Below are 13568 nucleotides of genomic sequence, written 5' to 3'. Positions count from 1 at the left end.
GAGAGAGAGATGATGATGATATTTGCTTATGTTGGTTGTTGCTTTCCAAATGTTTGCAGATCTCTCACAAAGAATCAAAAAGACAACCCTCTTTCCCTAGCACAAGTGGATTGGTTCTCGTAAGCTCAATTTGCTTCTTGGTTGTGTATAAGTGATTTTCTCTGTGGTTCATAAACATCTTTGTGTGACACGCAGTCTCAATGAGACGAGGAGTTTGAGGAGTCCATTGAAGCTATCAGCGCTGATTTTGGACCAGATTGCTCAAGGTACACATAATGTTGAGTTCTATCTCACTACATTTTTACCTGTGAATTGTTTGGTTTTCTTGTGTATGCTGGTTATGATTATGTTGACTATCATCCATTATTGTTCATTTTGTAAGAACAGCATGGATGTGGAGGAGTTTAAAAAATTCTGCAAAAGGAGAGGAAAGTATGTTGCTGCTTGCTCAGAGCGACTGTCGGGATTGGTCGGCAATGTGGATCTCGTAACACCCTGGAAGAAAAGGACTTCGGCTTACAATGCAAGTGCATGCAGCAGTGGGGATTTCGAGGATTTAGACTTACCTACGGTTCAGGAGTCTTTTGATGCAGCTGACAAGTCTCGAGCAAGGAACCACTAAGCCGATGTCTGATTCGTCGTTACTAGCCAGCTAGCTGCTTCTGCTGTTATTATCACCACCTATTTTTGCGTTCTTGAATTGATGTTCAAAGTAGGAAATAGGTGGTTATGCTATTATCGCATAGGTGGTTATGCTATTATCGCATAGATAAGCTGCGCATATGTAATGTTATTTAGATCCCGTTCTTTTATCCTTCGGTAAACATGTACATATATGAACTTCAGTTTCCTTGTGTTACAAATCACTAGTGAATCACTTTTCAATAGGTTGTTGATTCAACTATCGTAGTTGTCGTCTTAGGATATCGATTAGGTATCTTCTCATTTAGCTTTTCTTTAGAGCAAGCCATGCTCTTGGTAGGGTCCCAATATCAGCGTGTGCCAATGTTTCCCATATTCTTTTGGGAGCCCCGTGAAACCGGCCTCTGGTAGAAACGAAAGTGCGGTAGACTAGCAGTCACCCTTCCACTTGTAGTCCAGATATAAAACAAAATTTGATTGGAGCTAGAGTGCCCCAAATCTGAAAATAGAATGACACCTGTTGGCCCCAAAGCTTGGCGCCCCTTGCGGTATTTCTTTATTCAATTTCAAAAATATGTAAGGCTGAGTACAATAAAACTAGCCAAGAGAATACACCTGTATGTCCAATCTGGCAGCCCACAATACCTCTTAGCACAGAGGATTCACACACACAGTTCTATGTCTCAAAGCAACACTCTGTGCTTCCCTCTGATCAGCCAAGACCATTCAGCAGGACAGCCTTGAGCATACATCTGGCATATCTCATGCACATGATTTAACAACTCAGCACAAACATACATTCACTGTCCCAATCTTTGTTTCCACCCTTTTCAATCTGCCATACCCCTCCTCTCACAAGGGGCCAAATAGCACAATTCTGCAGCAGACATAAGCCAGTGGAAAGAAAGACAAATGAACAAGTTCAAAGCTTACCAAGTCAGCACGTGGTTTTGCACACGTGAAACAGTTCGTACCAGTCTGCACTTGACAACGATTGTCTGTACTGTTTCCCCTGCAACCACTTGACTATCGCACCAACCAAGCTCTAGAAAGCTCTATTTGCTACTGTAGGTGCTATACCTGCTTGTACAAACCAGCAATTCAGTACCATTCCTGTCCGTACAGGTTGTACCAGCAGTCCACGTGGCGACTGTACCTGCCAGCGTTGTCTGAAACCAGTCCCTGTACCCGACTGTACCAGCTGGTACAGTTCTGTACCTGTCCTGTCCAACACCGCCTGCTCCTGTCCTATCCGTACACTGTACCAGCAGTCGTACAGGACTGTACTTGCAGTCGTACCAGCCTGCACTGCCTGAAAACTGCAGCTGCAGCCGTCGCCAGTACCTCTCTGCAATAGTACGGTTTCCTGTCAATGCCAACTGTACCTGCAGTTGTACACTTGTACCTGCAGTCGTACAGCCTTGTACGGCCTGTTTTCTTCTCACACACAGCAGCAATCAGACTTCTCTGCAGCAGCTGACTTGCTTCACTCCTCCTTCTCCACGCTTGAGCTTCCACGACTTCCATGCTTGCATCTTTTGCAAATTTCCACGTGCCTCCGGTATATCTATGATGACTTCAACTTTCGGCTGAGCCTCATCTGATATATCCTCAGGCACATCCCCATGGAAAGGTCTAAGGAGACTCACGTGAAAAGCATTGTGAATCCTCCAGTGATCTGGTAGCTTCAAACGATAGGCTACCTCACCAATCTTTTCCAATACCTGAAAAGGCCCATAATAACGCATGCTCAACTTCGGGAATAAGCGCTCTTTACCCTTCATCTTCTTGAGTCTAGCTTTTTCAAAGCGCAAAAGAACCCAATCACCCAATGCAAACTCTAAATCACGTCTGTGACGGTCTGCGGCTTTCTTTTGCTTTTGCTGAGTTTTCTGGAGTGCCAACTTAACTCTCCGATAAGCTTCATCCATGTTTTCCACATACTGATCAGCCTCAAAGATCTTATCCTTTGTATGCAAAATGGATGGTACCTTCTTTCCTCCTTCCACAATCTCAAAAGGCGCCTTGCCCGCCTCGAGGAATGGACAGTGTTGTTATATGCAAACTCCACCAAAGGAAGATACTTTTCCCATTGTTGCTTGTGCTCTGACACATAACATTTAAGAAGATCCAACACTGTAGAGTTAGCCTCTTCTGACTGACCATCTGTTTGTGGATGAAATGACGATGAAAACTTGAGAGTTGTACCCATGTTGTCAAACAACCCTCTCCAGAATAAACTCATCATCCGTGGATCACGGTCACTAATGATAGACGTAGGCAAGCCATGATACTTGAAGATGTTCGCCATGAACAACTTCACCATATGATCCACTTTGATCGTCTTACGCACGGGAATGAAATGAGCCTGCTTACTGAACCTATATATGATAGTCCAAACGCCATCATTGCCCGTTTGTGTCCGTGGAAGATCAAATATAAAATCCATGGCAATGCTCTCCCAAGGTCTGTCTGGAATAGGTAAAGGCTGTAATAACCCTGGTGTCTTTTGACGGTCAAACTTTACCTTCTGACATATGATGCATTGCCTCACAAAGGCATCAACATCTCTTCTCAAGGTTGGCCAATAAAAGAAAGTCTCCACTGCTTTTACCGTGGCGTCAATACCTCTATGACCTGCATACGGTGGAGCATGACTTTCAATCATAACCTTGAGTCGCAATGGCCTTGTTACACACAGTCTGCTATGCATCAATAGAAACCCATCTCTGAGAGTATAATGCTCATGCCGCTGACCCTAAGACATCTGATCATACAACCTTTCAAAGTCCTCATCATGGGCATACTGCTCTTTCATTTCATCAAGCTCATGATGATAAGCAAGTGAAACTGCGGAGACCTGTGGCTTGCGTGACAAAGCATCTGCCACTACATTCTTTTTGCCTTTCACATGCACAATCTGGAAGTGAAACATAGACAAAAAGTTTGCCCAACGCATATGCTTCTCTGAAAGCTTAGTTTGCATGAGGAAATAACGCAAGGTGTGATGATCTGTCTGCACAGTGAAATCAACCCCAAGCAAGTAGTGTTTCCATGTAGAAAGAGCGTGAATTACAGCCAACATCTCTTTCTCATAAACCTGTAAATGCTTCTCGGCATCTTGCAATATTCTACTCTCATAGGCGATCACATGTCCCTCTTGCATGAGAACTGTCCCAACGCTACTTCCGCATGCATCACACTGGACAACAAAAGCCTTTCGGAGGTCCGGTAACACCAATATTGGATCCGAAGTAAGCTTTTCTTTGAGCTTTTTGAATGCTGTAATTTCCCGATCAGCCCATCTAAACGGAGTTGTCTTCTTTGTTAAGGCATGAAGAGGTGAAGCAATTTCAGCAAAATACCGTATGTACCGCCTGTAATAGGAACACAATCCTAGAAAGCTGCGTACATCATGCACGGTCCTCAAATCTGGCGAATTAAGAATTGCTTCCACCTTTGCTGGATCCATACAGACTCCATGCTTAGATACAATATGCCCCAAGAAATGTATCTCTTGCAAAAAAAACTCACTCTTCTTGCCATTAACAACCAGCCTATGGTTCTTGAGTTCTGCAAACACAATGGCCAAATGCCTTCTATGCTCTTCCTCAGTTTGTGAATGCACAATCATATCATCAAAGAATGTGCCCACAAAGGCTCTATGAGGCCTGAAAATCCTGTCCATCATTCTGTTAAATGTGGCAGGTGCATTTGTCAACCCAAAGGGCATAACCAAAAACTCATACAACCCAAACGTGGTTCGAAATGCTGTCTTATGCACATCCTCGGGTCTAATTCGTATCTGATGATACCCGCTTTTCAAGTCAATGTGACTAAAGACTGTGGAGCCTTGTAAGCGGTCCAAAATGTCATCGATTCTCGGTATGGGGAATCGATTCTTGATGGTATTCTTGTTCAGCGCCCTGTAGTCAATACACATGCGCCAAGAACCATCCTTCTTTTATACTAGGAGTACAGGTGAGCAAAAGGGTGATGAGCTAGGCTGTATCAACCCTTTATTCAAAAGCTCCTGCACCTGACTCATAATTTCTTCCTGTTGGGCTGCACTAACACGGTACGGCGGTCTATTTGGTGGAGAACTACCAGGAATTAGATCAATGGCATGATCTTCTGGCCTCTCAGGAGGAAGTTCTCCTGGCAATGACTCGGAAAAACAATCTTGGAACCCGCATAAGAAATCAATCCTGTCCTTATCTAACATAGACCAATTAGACTTAGACTCATCATCATGTGCATCCTTTACATAAATCAAGTACGCGAAAAGATGCTTTTTCATTACTGATGAAATTACCGAAGCTGATACAATAGGAACAGATTTCCCTTTAAGTTTTACATCCAAAACATGTTCTTTCCCTCTATGAGTTAGAGTGATTTTCCTATTGTATGTATCCACCACCGCATGTACTCTGTGGCACCATGGCATACCCAACAAAACATCACAGCCATCCAGAGGCATGATGAAAAATTCTTCGCTGTCCACATAACCCTGCAAATGAAGCCGGAGCTTCCCAATGATAGGAGTAACGGGTTCTGCATACCCTGGACAAGCCATATTAGCCTCATATAATGGCCCCATCTCCTCTGCACGAATCCCCAATCGGCCAGCCAAATCTGGTGAAATGAAGTTGGCTCTAGCACCTGTGTCAAAGAATATCAAGGCATTCTGATCTCTTACTTTGCCCCATGCCCTGCACAACTCTGTCTCTTCACCACCTGGCTGTTCCCCCACAAGATCAGGAACTAACCCTGCAGCAGAAGGTTTTGGTTTCTTTGACTTGGGCTCTCCTTTATTGTCAGAGTCCTTTTGGGACTTTCTCTTGGGACAATTGAATGACATATGTCCCTCTTCAGTACAGTAAAAACATTTCCAAGCATCTATCAAAGCCTGTCTTTCCTCAGGAGTTCTCTTGGGCATTGGCAACTTCTTATACCGCGTCTCTGAAGACCCTTTAGCATCACGTGAAGCATGCCCAGATTTTTCAGCTTTCTTGCTCGAGTTCTTACTTCCTTTAAACCCAGATGAACCTCCAATGAGTAACGCATTAGCTGTCATAGCATTTTCTATCATCTGTGACATGTTCGTTACTCGAGTCTTGATACAATAATCTCGCACCTCCTTGGGCAGCCCACAACAATACTTCTCTACCTGCTCTCTACCTGCTCAGACAAAGGCACTGCATGGTAAGAAGTCACTGGGAGTAAAGCTTCCCAAAACTTCTTGTTATAACCTTCCAAATTTTCACACTTTGAAGCATCCAACTTGTGCCATGCAGTCATAACATCCACCTCAAATGTAGATGTGAGCCATACGGAAGAGAAGACCTGTTTAAATTGTACCCAAGTAGCGGGTGCTATGCCCTGCAAAAGAGGAGTAGACCACCACTGCAAAGCATTGCCTTTGAGAAAAGTGGCAGCTTTCCTCACCTTAGAGGACTCGGTGTAATTCCCACCAGAAAAAGCAGCATCAAACTGCAAAGCATTGCCTTTGAGAAAAGTGGCAGCTTTCCTCACCTTAGAGGACTCGGTGTAATTCCCACCAGAAAAAGCAGCATCAAACTGCTGTAAAAAGGTAAGTGCTTTTAATTTATCTTTGGCTCCACTGAATGTATCAAACTTCACAGCAGCTCCCCCTTCCTTATAATCCTTCGCCTTTCCCATAGGCGTTAGATTATCATATGGAAGTGGCTTCGCAAGATTGCTGCCCCCAACAATAATGCCCATCATAGGGTCAACATTTCCCATTCCCACACCTGGCATGCCATACATTCCAGCCGTGTTTCCAAACATACCATTATGCATACCTGGCTGCATGCCACCATACATATTTGCTTGCATTCCAGGTTGCATGCCACCAAACATATTTCCTTGCATACCGGACTGCATACCACTATACATACTCCCCTGCATACCAGGTTGAAAATTAGCTCCAAAAGGCCCTGGCATACCCATGCCTCCCTGAGGATAACCCCCAGTCATAGATTGGAACACCGAGCCACCACCAAAATAACCTGGATGCATAGTCTGCTGAGGAATAGATGGCTGTCCAAAGAAGGAACTCTGAGAGTTAGCACCATAAGCATGCTGCATGTTCGGAAACTGTCCAAAAGATGGATCATGTGGGATGGCACCACTATGACCTTGAGGAAGGTTCTTAGAACGCACCTTCTTCTTCTTCTTTTCGGGCTCTGTACGGGATCTCATAAATTCAGCAAACTTCTCACTTTGTGTGAGCTGCATAAACACATCCATAACACTAGCCAAACGATCTTTAAACCGAGCATCATCATCCTCTTTACCAAGTACATCTTCTGGCTGTGTTACATCCTCATAATGCTCATCATTTGCAGCCTGTTCTCCTGCAAAAATATCCTCAGCAGATGCATTTCTCTCAGGAGAGGTCTCTTGCTCTTCCTCTTCATGATAAAAGTACTCATCTTCTGTATCAGACATGTTGCTGAATTTTTCAGCGATGACTTTCCTCAAGGCAACCACGAGCTCACCCCCTTAAGAAAGTTGATGATAGGTCCCAGCAATGGAAGAAACCGGCCCCTGGTAGAAACCAAAGTGCGATAGACTAGCAGTCACCCTTCCACCTGTAGTCCAGATATAAAACAAAATTTGATTGGAGCTAGAGTGTCCCAAATCTGAAAATAGAACGACACCTGTTGGCCCCAAAGCTTGGCGTCCCTTGCGGTATTTCTTTATTCAATTTCAAAAATATGTAAGGCTGAGTACAATAAAACCAGCCAAGAGAATACACCTGTATGTCCAATCTGGCAGCCCACAATACCTCTTAGCACAGAGGATTCACACACAGTTCTGTGTCTCAAAGCAACACTCTGTGCTTCCCTCTGATCAGCCAAGACCATTCAGCAGGACAGCCTTGAGCATACATCTGGCATATCTCATGCACATGATTCAACAACTCAGCACAAACATACATTCACTGTCCCAATCTTTGTTTCCACCCTTTTCAATCTGCCATACCCCTCCTCTCACAAGGGGCCAAATAGCACAAATCTGCAGCAGACATAAGCCAATGGAAAGAAAGACAAATGAACAAGTTCAGAGCTTACCAAGTCAGCACGTGGTTCTCCACACGTGAAACAATTCGTACCAGTCTGCACTTGACAACGACTGTCTGTACTGTTTCCCCTGCAACCACTTGACTATTGCACCAACCAAGCTCTGGAAAGCTCTGTTTGCTACTGTAGGTGCTGTACCTGCCTGTACAAACCAGCAATTCAGTACTGTTCCTGTCCGTACAAGTTGTACCAGCAGCCCACGTGGCGACTGTACTTGCCTGCATTGTCTAAAACCAACCCCTGTACCCGACTGTACCAGCTGGTACAATTCTGTACCTGTCCAATCCAACGCCGCCTGCTCCTGCCCTGTCCGTACACTGTACCAGCAGTCGTACAGGACTGTACTTGCAGTCGTACCAGCCTGCACTGCCTGAAAACTGCAGCTGCAGCCGTCGCCAGTACCTCTCTGCAACAGTACGGTTTCCTGTCAACGCCAACTGTACCTGTAGTTGTACACTTGTACCTGCAGTCGTACAGCCTTGTACTGCCTGTTTTCTTCTCACACACAGCAACAATCAGACTTCTTTGCAGCAGCCGACTTGCTTCACTCCTCCTTCTCCACGCTTGAGCTTCCACGACTCCCAAAAGCAAGAGAGTGAGGTGAGAGAGGCATGCAACTCCAAAAGTGGAGTGGCCTCTCTCCAAACTTATCCTAGGGCCCCAACTTTAATCAACATTAAAGTTCCCTAGGGGCCACTAAGGCCTAGGGGCAACCTTCAATAAAACATTAAAAAACATTAATGTTTTTGTCCCTCTTCACATCTGAAGTGTCCACACATCATTCTCATTTGTCCGGGCACTCCAAATGTGTCTGAAGCTTAGTCGAAGGCGAAGCGAATGCGGAGAGTCCTGTAAGAACCGAGCTGCAAAAAAAGGCAGGGAGGGGCGGAGGGGGAAAGGCGGAAGATAGAGAAACAGAGGGGGACGGAAAAAACCACAAAAAGGAGCGGGAGGGACGTAAGGCGGCAAAAGGGCAGGGGGGGCGGAGGAAACGTGAAAAGGGCGTGGGGGGGAGAGGGCGGAGGTAGGCAGAGGGGGCGGGTCGCTGATGAAGGGGAAAAGCAGGGGGGCGTGAAGGAGAGGGTGGCGGGCGCAAAAGAGCAGGCGCGAGGAGCGTGAGAAGACCAGGCGGGGGGGGGGGGAGCAGACGCGAGGGCAGAGAGGACGGGGCAGGCGAGGGTAGCAGACGTGAGGGCGGGGAGGGGGGTGTGCGTGCAGGCAGCAGCGTGAGCAGGGGGGAGCGAAAGCTTCAGCGACCGTGCACAATTGTTTTTCCACCTCCTGAGCCTCGGAGTGCCTAAATCTATAAGCAGGTTTGCTTATAGGTTTTGATCCTGGCATAACTTCGATGCCATGGTCTACTTCTCTAGATACTTCTCTAGATGGTGGTAAGCCATCTGGCAAATCATCAAGAAAAACATCCTGAAATTCCTCTAATAAATTCATTAAAGTATCTATGTACTTTTTCTTTAATGTCTCTTTCGCCTTGTTTGAATCGCATGCATGCCAAACAGGATTTTCAAACAGTGGGTCTCGTCCAAGGCTATTTTGTTTTCCTTGTTTGTCTACGCAAACATCATCTACAGTTTTATCTACAGAAACAGAATTTAAAAGAGGGTAACTGTCAAAGTATGTAGTATAGCGGAAGCTTGAACACACGGAGAGAGAGAAAGAAAGAAAGATTTTATTAACGTCTTCCAAAAGACCGAACTTGGCCTATGAGAAGTTGACGAACACGGCTTGAAGTGCTTTAGCAATGAATAGATGAGAATTACAATGGGTGGGCATGGGTATTTATACCCTCACAATGGAAATGGCCGACTCATGTAGCATAAATTAAATAATAACTTATGCCCTTTGTTAAGACTCGTTCCCACATGAGATACTACTTTTAACACCCTCTCTGTAGCTCATAGTGGGCATAGATGAAGAGACCAAGTCGATGCAGATGGAACCATGGACACCTTAGTACTGGCCGGATACCGAAAACACCTCGAAAAATGCACCAAACAACCTGTCTCCTCAAGGAATGCCATCTTGAGCTTCAGGTGCCACATAGAATAATGAATTGCAGACAACCCACATCCATGATCCCCCATTCGTTGAACTGTGAACACATCACGTTCAAAAAATCCTCTGAACCTTGAACTGTCGACACACGACGCCCAAAATTCTGCTACACAATGAATTAGAAACTCATCCCGTCCATAGTCTGCTACCAATGAACTGTGAACACATCACGTCCATAGATTATCAAGCTTGTTCCTTGCCAGATGCCTGTGCTTTGAATGCCGACACACGATTCCAATGCACCTGATGGGAGCTTAGGTTAGTCCCCCTCTCTCGCTCATGTGCTTCTCTCTGGCTGAAGCATGAGGGGAAACCACGCTGGAGGCCGAGCCGTGGTGGCTTGTGCCGCCACCTTGGCTTGGTTAGTGCCTTCCGAGTCACTGGCCGAGTCACTGGTACTACTATTATCCTGCCCTTGGTCTTTCTTGGAAGTGTCCTTGCTGTTCTTAGAGTTCTTGCCAGTTGATTTGCAATCCCTTGACAAATGACCTCTCTTGCCACATTTGAAACAACGACTCTTCCCTTTCTTCGTTACCTGTGAGGTAAGTGCTTGACTTGAATTTGAAACACGCACTTTACCTTTGGTGATTAAGATTGCTTCTTCCTCGATAAGAAATGAGCTGAGCTCATCAAATTCCAGCTTGTTCTTTGTGACCTGAAGCCGCAATGCTTGGGAGATAACATCATAATCTTCTGGTAACTTAACGAGGACCAATGCAGCTAATTGAGTACTCGTGAGTGAACTATTCACTTGCGATACGCCTCTGTTCGGCTTAGAAGCTTTCTGCTCTTTGACTAGCAAAACGTTTGATTTTTCTGGAAATACCATCCTCGCTTGCGCGTGTATGATGCGCTAGCCCGGATGAGGGATGGTAATGGCAGAAGGGGTTACAACGACGTGAATGTCCCTTATTGGACAGCCCCCCAAGCACAGGTTTAGTATCTGCACCGTGAATGAGGGTATGCCATCTGGCATTGGGCCAATCTCCCCTTGCACTATGGCTATGTCCTCCATGCTGCATCCTTCATCCCCTATGAGCTCCACCTTGTCTCTTGCTGCTGCTACTGCTGTAGGAGGTAGCACTTCCCCTGCACCACTGTAATTCCAGGCGACCAATAGTTGCCTGCTAGAACTCCCAGGTCTTCTTCTCACTACAGTACGAACGATGTAGCGACCATGGCGATCAGGATAAACCAATGCAAATGATAATCGTGCATTAGTCAACCTTGCTTCTGGTGCCACTTCCTTAGCCAGCCGCCTTGTTGCAGCCACCAACACCTTCGCTATTGTGCTCTGCCACCTTGGAAAAAAAACGTTGAAACGTTGCCGCCCTTTGAGGCCTTGTCACCTTCGAAGCATGTAGCATAGACACGCGAGCTGCCCTTTGTCTCTCTTTGCCACCTGTAAGAAACGCAAGTTCTTTGCCGCCTGCAGGAAATGCAAGCGTGCTGCCTTTGCTGCGTCTTCTTCTCCTTTGGTGTTCGTGTAGCCGAGGATCAAGAGCCTATGGCTCTGATACCATGTCAAAGTATGTAGTATAGCGGAAGCTTGAACACACGCAGAGAGAGAGAGAAGTTGACGAACAAGGCTTGAAGTGCTTTAGCAATGAGTAGATGAGAATTACAATGGGTGGGCAAGGGTATTTATACCCTCACAATGGAAATGGCCGACTCATGTAGCATAAATTAAATAATAACTTAGGTCCTTTGTTAAGACTCGTTCCCACATGAGATACTACTTTTAACAGTAACAAGCATATACCTCTGCAATCTGGCCTCTGCGGACCGCTGTGCACAAGCTCCATGGAGGAAATAAGTGGTGTGGCGGGGACAGTACGGTCGCCCTGCAAGGCAATGACTCTACCTCCATGCTCAAAACGTAGCGTATTATGTAGGTAACTCCGAGCTAGACTAGGGCCCAAGCCATACAGTCACTCCCTGCCTAGATATACGTCTGCTCTGGCTAAGTGCATGACCTAAAAGTCAAGCGGAGCCTCATAGTCCTGCATAGATAATGGGACCCCCAATACTACGGTATTCCATACCGTTTTGTCATACCTGTTGGCTAGGCCAACAGTATACTCATGATCGCTCTGGGTCTCAGTCAATCCAAACATCTTCACTAACGAGTAGTTCAAGAAGTGGCTAGCTCCATCATCGATAAAAACTATGACTCTACGGCCACCTATAGTGCCATACATGCGCACCATGTCATGCGGACCTACAATAGGCTGCCACATCGCTAGTGTCACCGAACAAACGTGATGCTCATCACAATGACACACTGTCACCTCTCTGAACTCTGCGCGGAGCTGAGAGGGAGTCTCTGCACTGTATGCAACTACCTAGAGGATTTACCATCTCTTTTGGGCTCGTTGCCGCTCGTGCTCGCTTTAAGCTTTGGACACTCAGCCTTCGTGTGTCCTACATCGTTGCAATTAAAGCAGCGATTTTTCTTTCGCGCTTTAATATACTCCTCTTTTTTTTGGACTTCGCTGTCTCTTTTCTTCTTGGATGATCGCGGTTTTTTAGACCAATGACCACCCTGTCCTCCCTGGTCCATCCTATCCCCCTGCTTATCACTGCGGAACCCTTTTCTTTTAAGGCCTGACCTCCTCTTCTCACTACCCTCGGTCCTGCTCGAACCACCACGCGCACTATGGCGCTTGATGTCATCGAATATCTGCGCATACTTAATTGCCTCTGCTAAGTCTTTAGGCTGTAAGGGCTCTATGTACTCAAGGTAATCATCTTTGAGGCCTCTTTTAAAGCCTCGCAATGTCTGGAATGCATCGATCCCCTTTAGCTTGAGTACTATCTCCCTATAGTCTGAGATGTACCGAGTCAAGGATTTGTTCTCCATCGAGCACTTTTCCCATAACTCCCAGCTTCTCTCCGCTTCATTAACAGGTAAAAACTCTTTTCGAAACATCGTTTCAAACTCCGTCCAAGTGGCAGGACGAGTTGTCAAACTCATCCACCACTTGTATACTTTGCCGGTTAATGAGAGGCTAGCCTCTACGGGCTGCACCCGGCTAGGCTGCTATCGCAACGCGTGCAAGTCTGACCACTTTGCTAGAAACATGTTGACCGAGTCCTTGTTTCTCTCTTTCTCCTCGCCACCAAAACTAGGCGGCTTCAAGTCTTTCAATAACGACGAAGCTGTCTCTACGGACGGCCCCGCAGGCGCGTCGGCCTGTACTCCTGCAACCACTGGCGAGGCTACGCTCACCCGTGCCGCAAGAGCTTGTCTATCACGAGGAGTCGGAGTACTAGCCGAGGCGGCTGTTAGTGCGTCTAATCGTGTGGAGATGCTCTGTAGCATTGTGACTAAGTCAGCCTAGACTTTATCCATACTGTTCAGTTTTGCATTAAGATATTTAAAAAGTCCACTAGAGAGCTTTGTCTCTGTCAGGACGTCGGCAGGGTCCAACAGGTCATAATCGTCGTCGTCATATTCCAAGAGGTCCTCCTCGATCCCCTCGGCGACGTCGGTGTTCATGTCATCTGGCTCATCGGCCAGAAAGGGGTCATCTGCCTGCTGTGGCCACTGTGGGCTCGCTGGGTCCTAAGGCAGGGTCAACAAACGAGGAGAGCACTGGGCGGATCACGCGTGATCGACGAGCGCACTCCGGACCGGACAACGGTCGGGCGTATACGGCCTGCTGACAATTCGATCGGGGTCAAACCCGTGACCGAGGACAAGAGACCTGAAAATCCTAGAGAAGTGGTGCGGACACACTACGC

General features: G+C 46.4%; 1 long non-coding RNA gene across 1 annotated transcript; it reads left to right on the top strand.

Annotated features, from left to right (window-relative positions):
• Positions 1-212: 212 nt before the first annotated feature.
• On the top strand, positions 213-685 carry LOC147608153 (uncharacterized). The gene is made up of 2 exons (XR_015264571.1): positions 213-266; positions 388-685. It is a non-coding gene; the product is annotated as an uncharacterized LOC147608153 (long non-coding RNA).
• The last annotated feature ends 12883 nt before the right edge of the window (positions 686-13568 follow it).

The sequence above is a fragment of the Cibotium barometz genome, chromosome 54 (genome assembly GCF_041138505.1).
Source record: "Cibotium barometz isolate CiBa-2024 chromosome 54, ASM4113850v1, whole genome shotgun sequence".
In the NCBI taxonomy this organism is placed as follows: Eukaryota; Viridiplantae; Streptophyta; class Polypodiopsida; order Cyatheales; family Cibotiaceae; genus Cibotium; species Cibotium barometz.
Note: the sequence above shows the minus strand (reverse complement) of the source record. Positions and strands in the feature narration are given on the sequence as shown.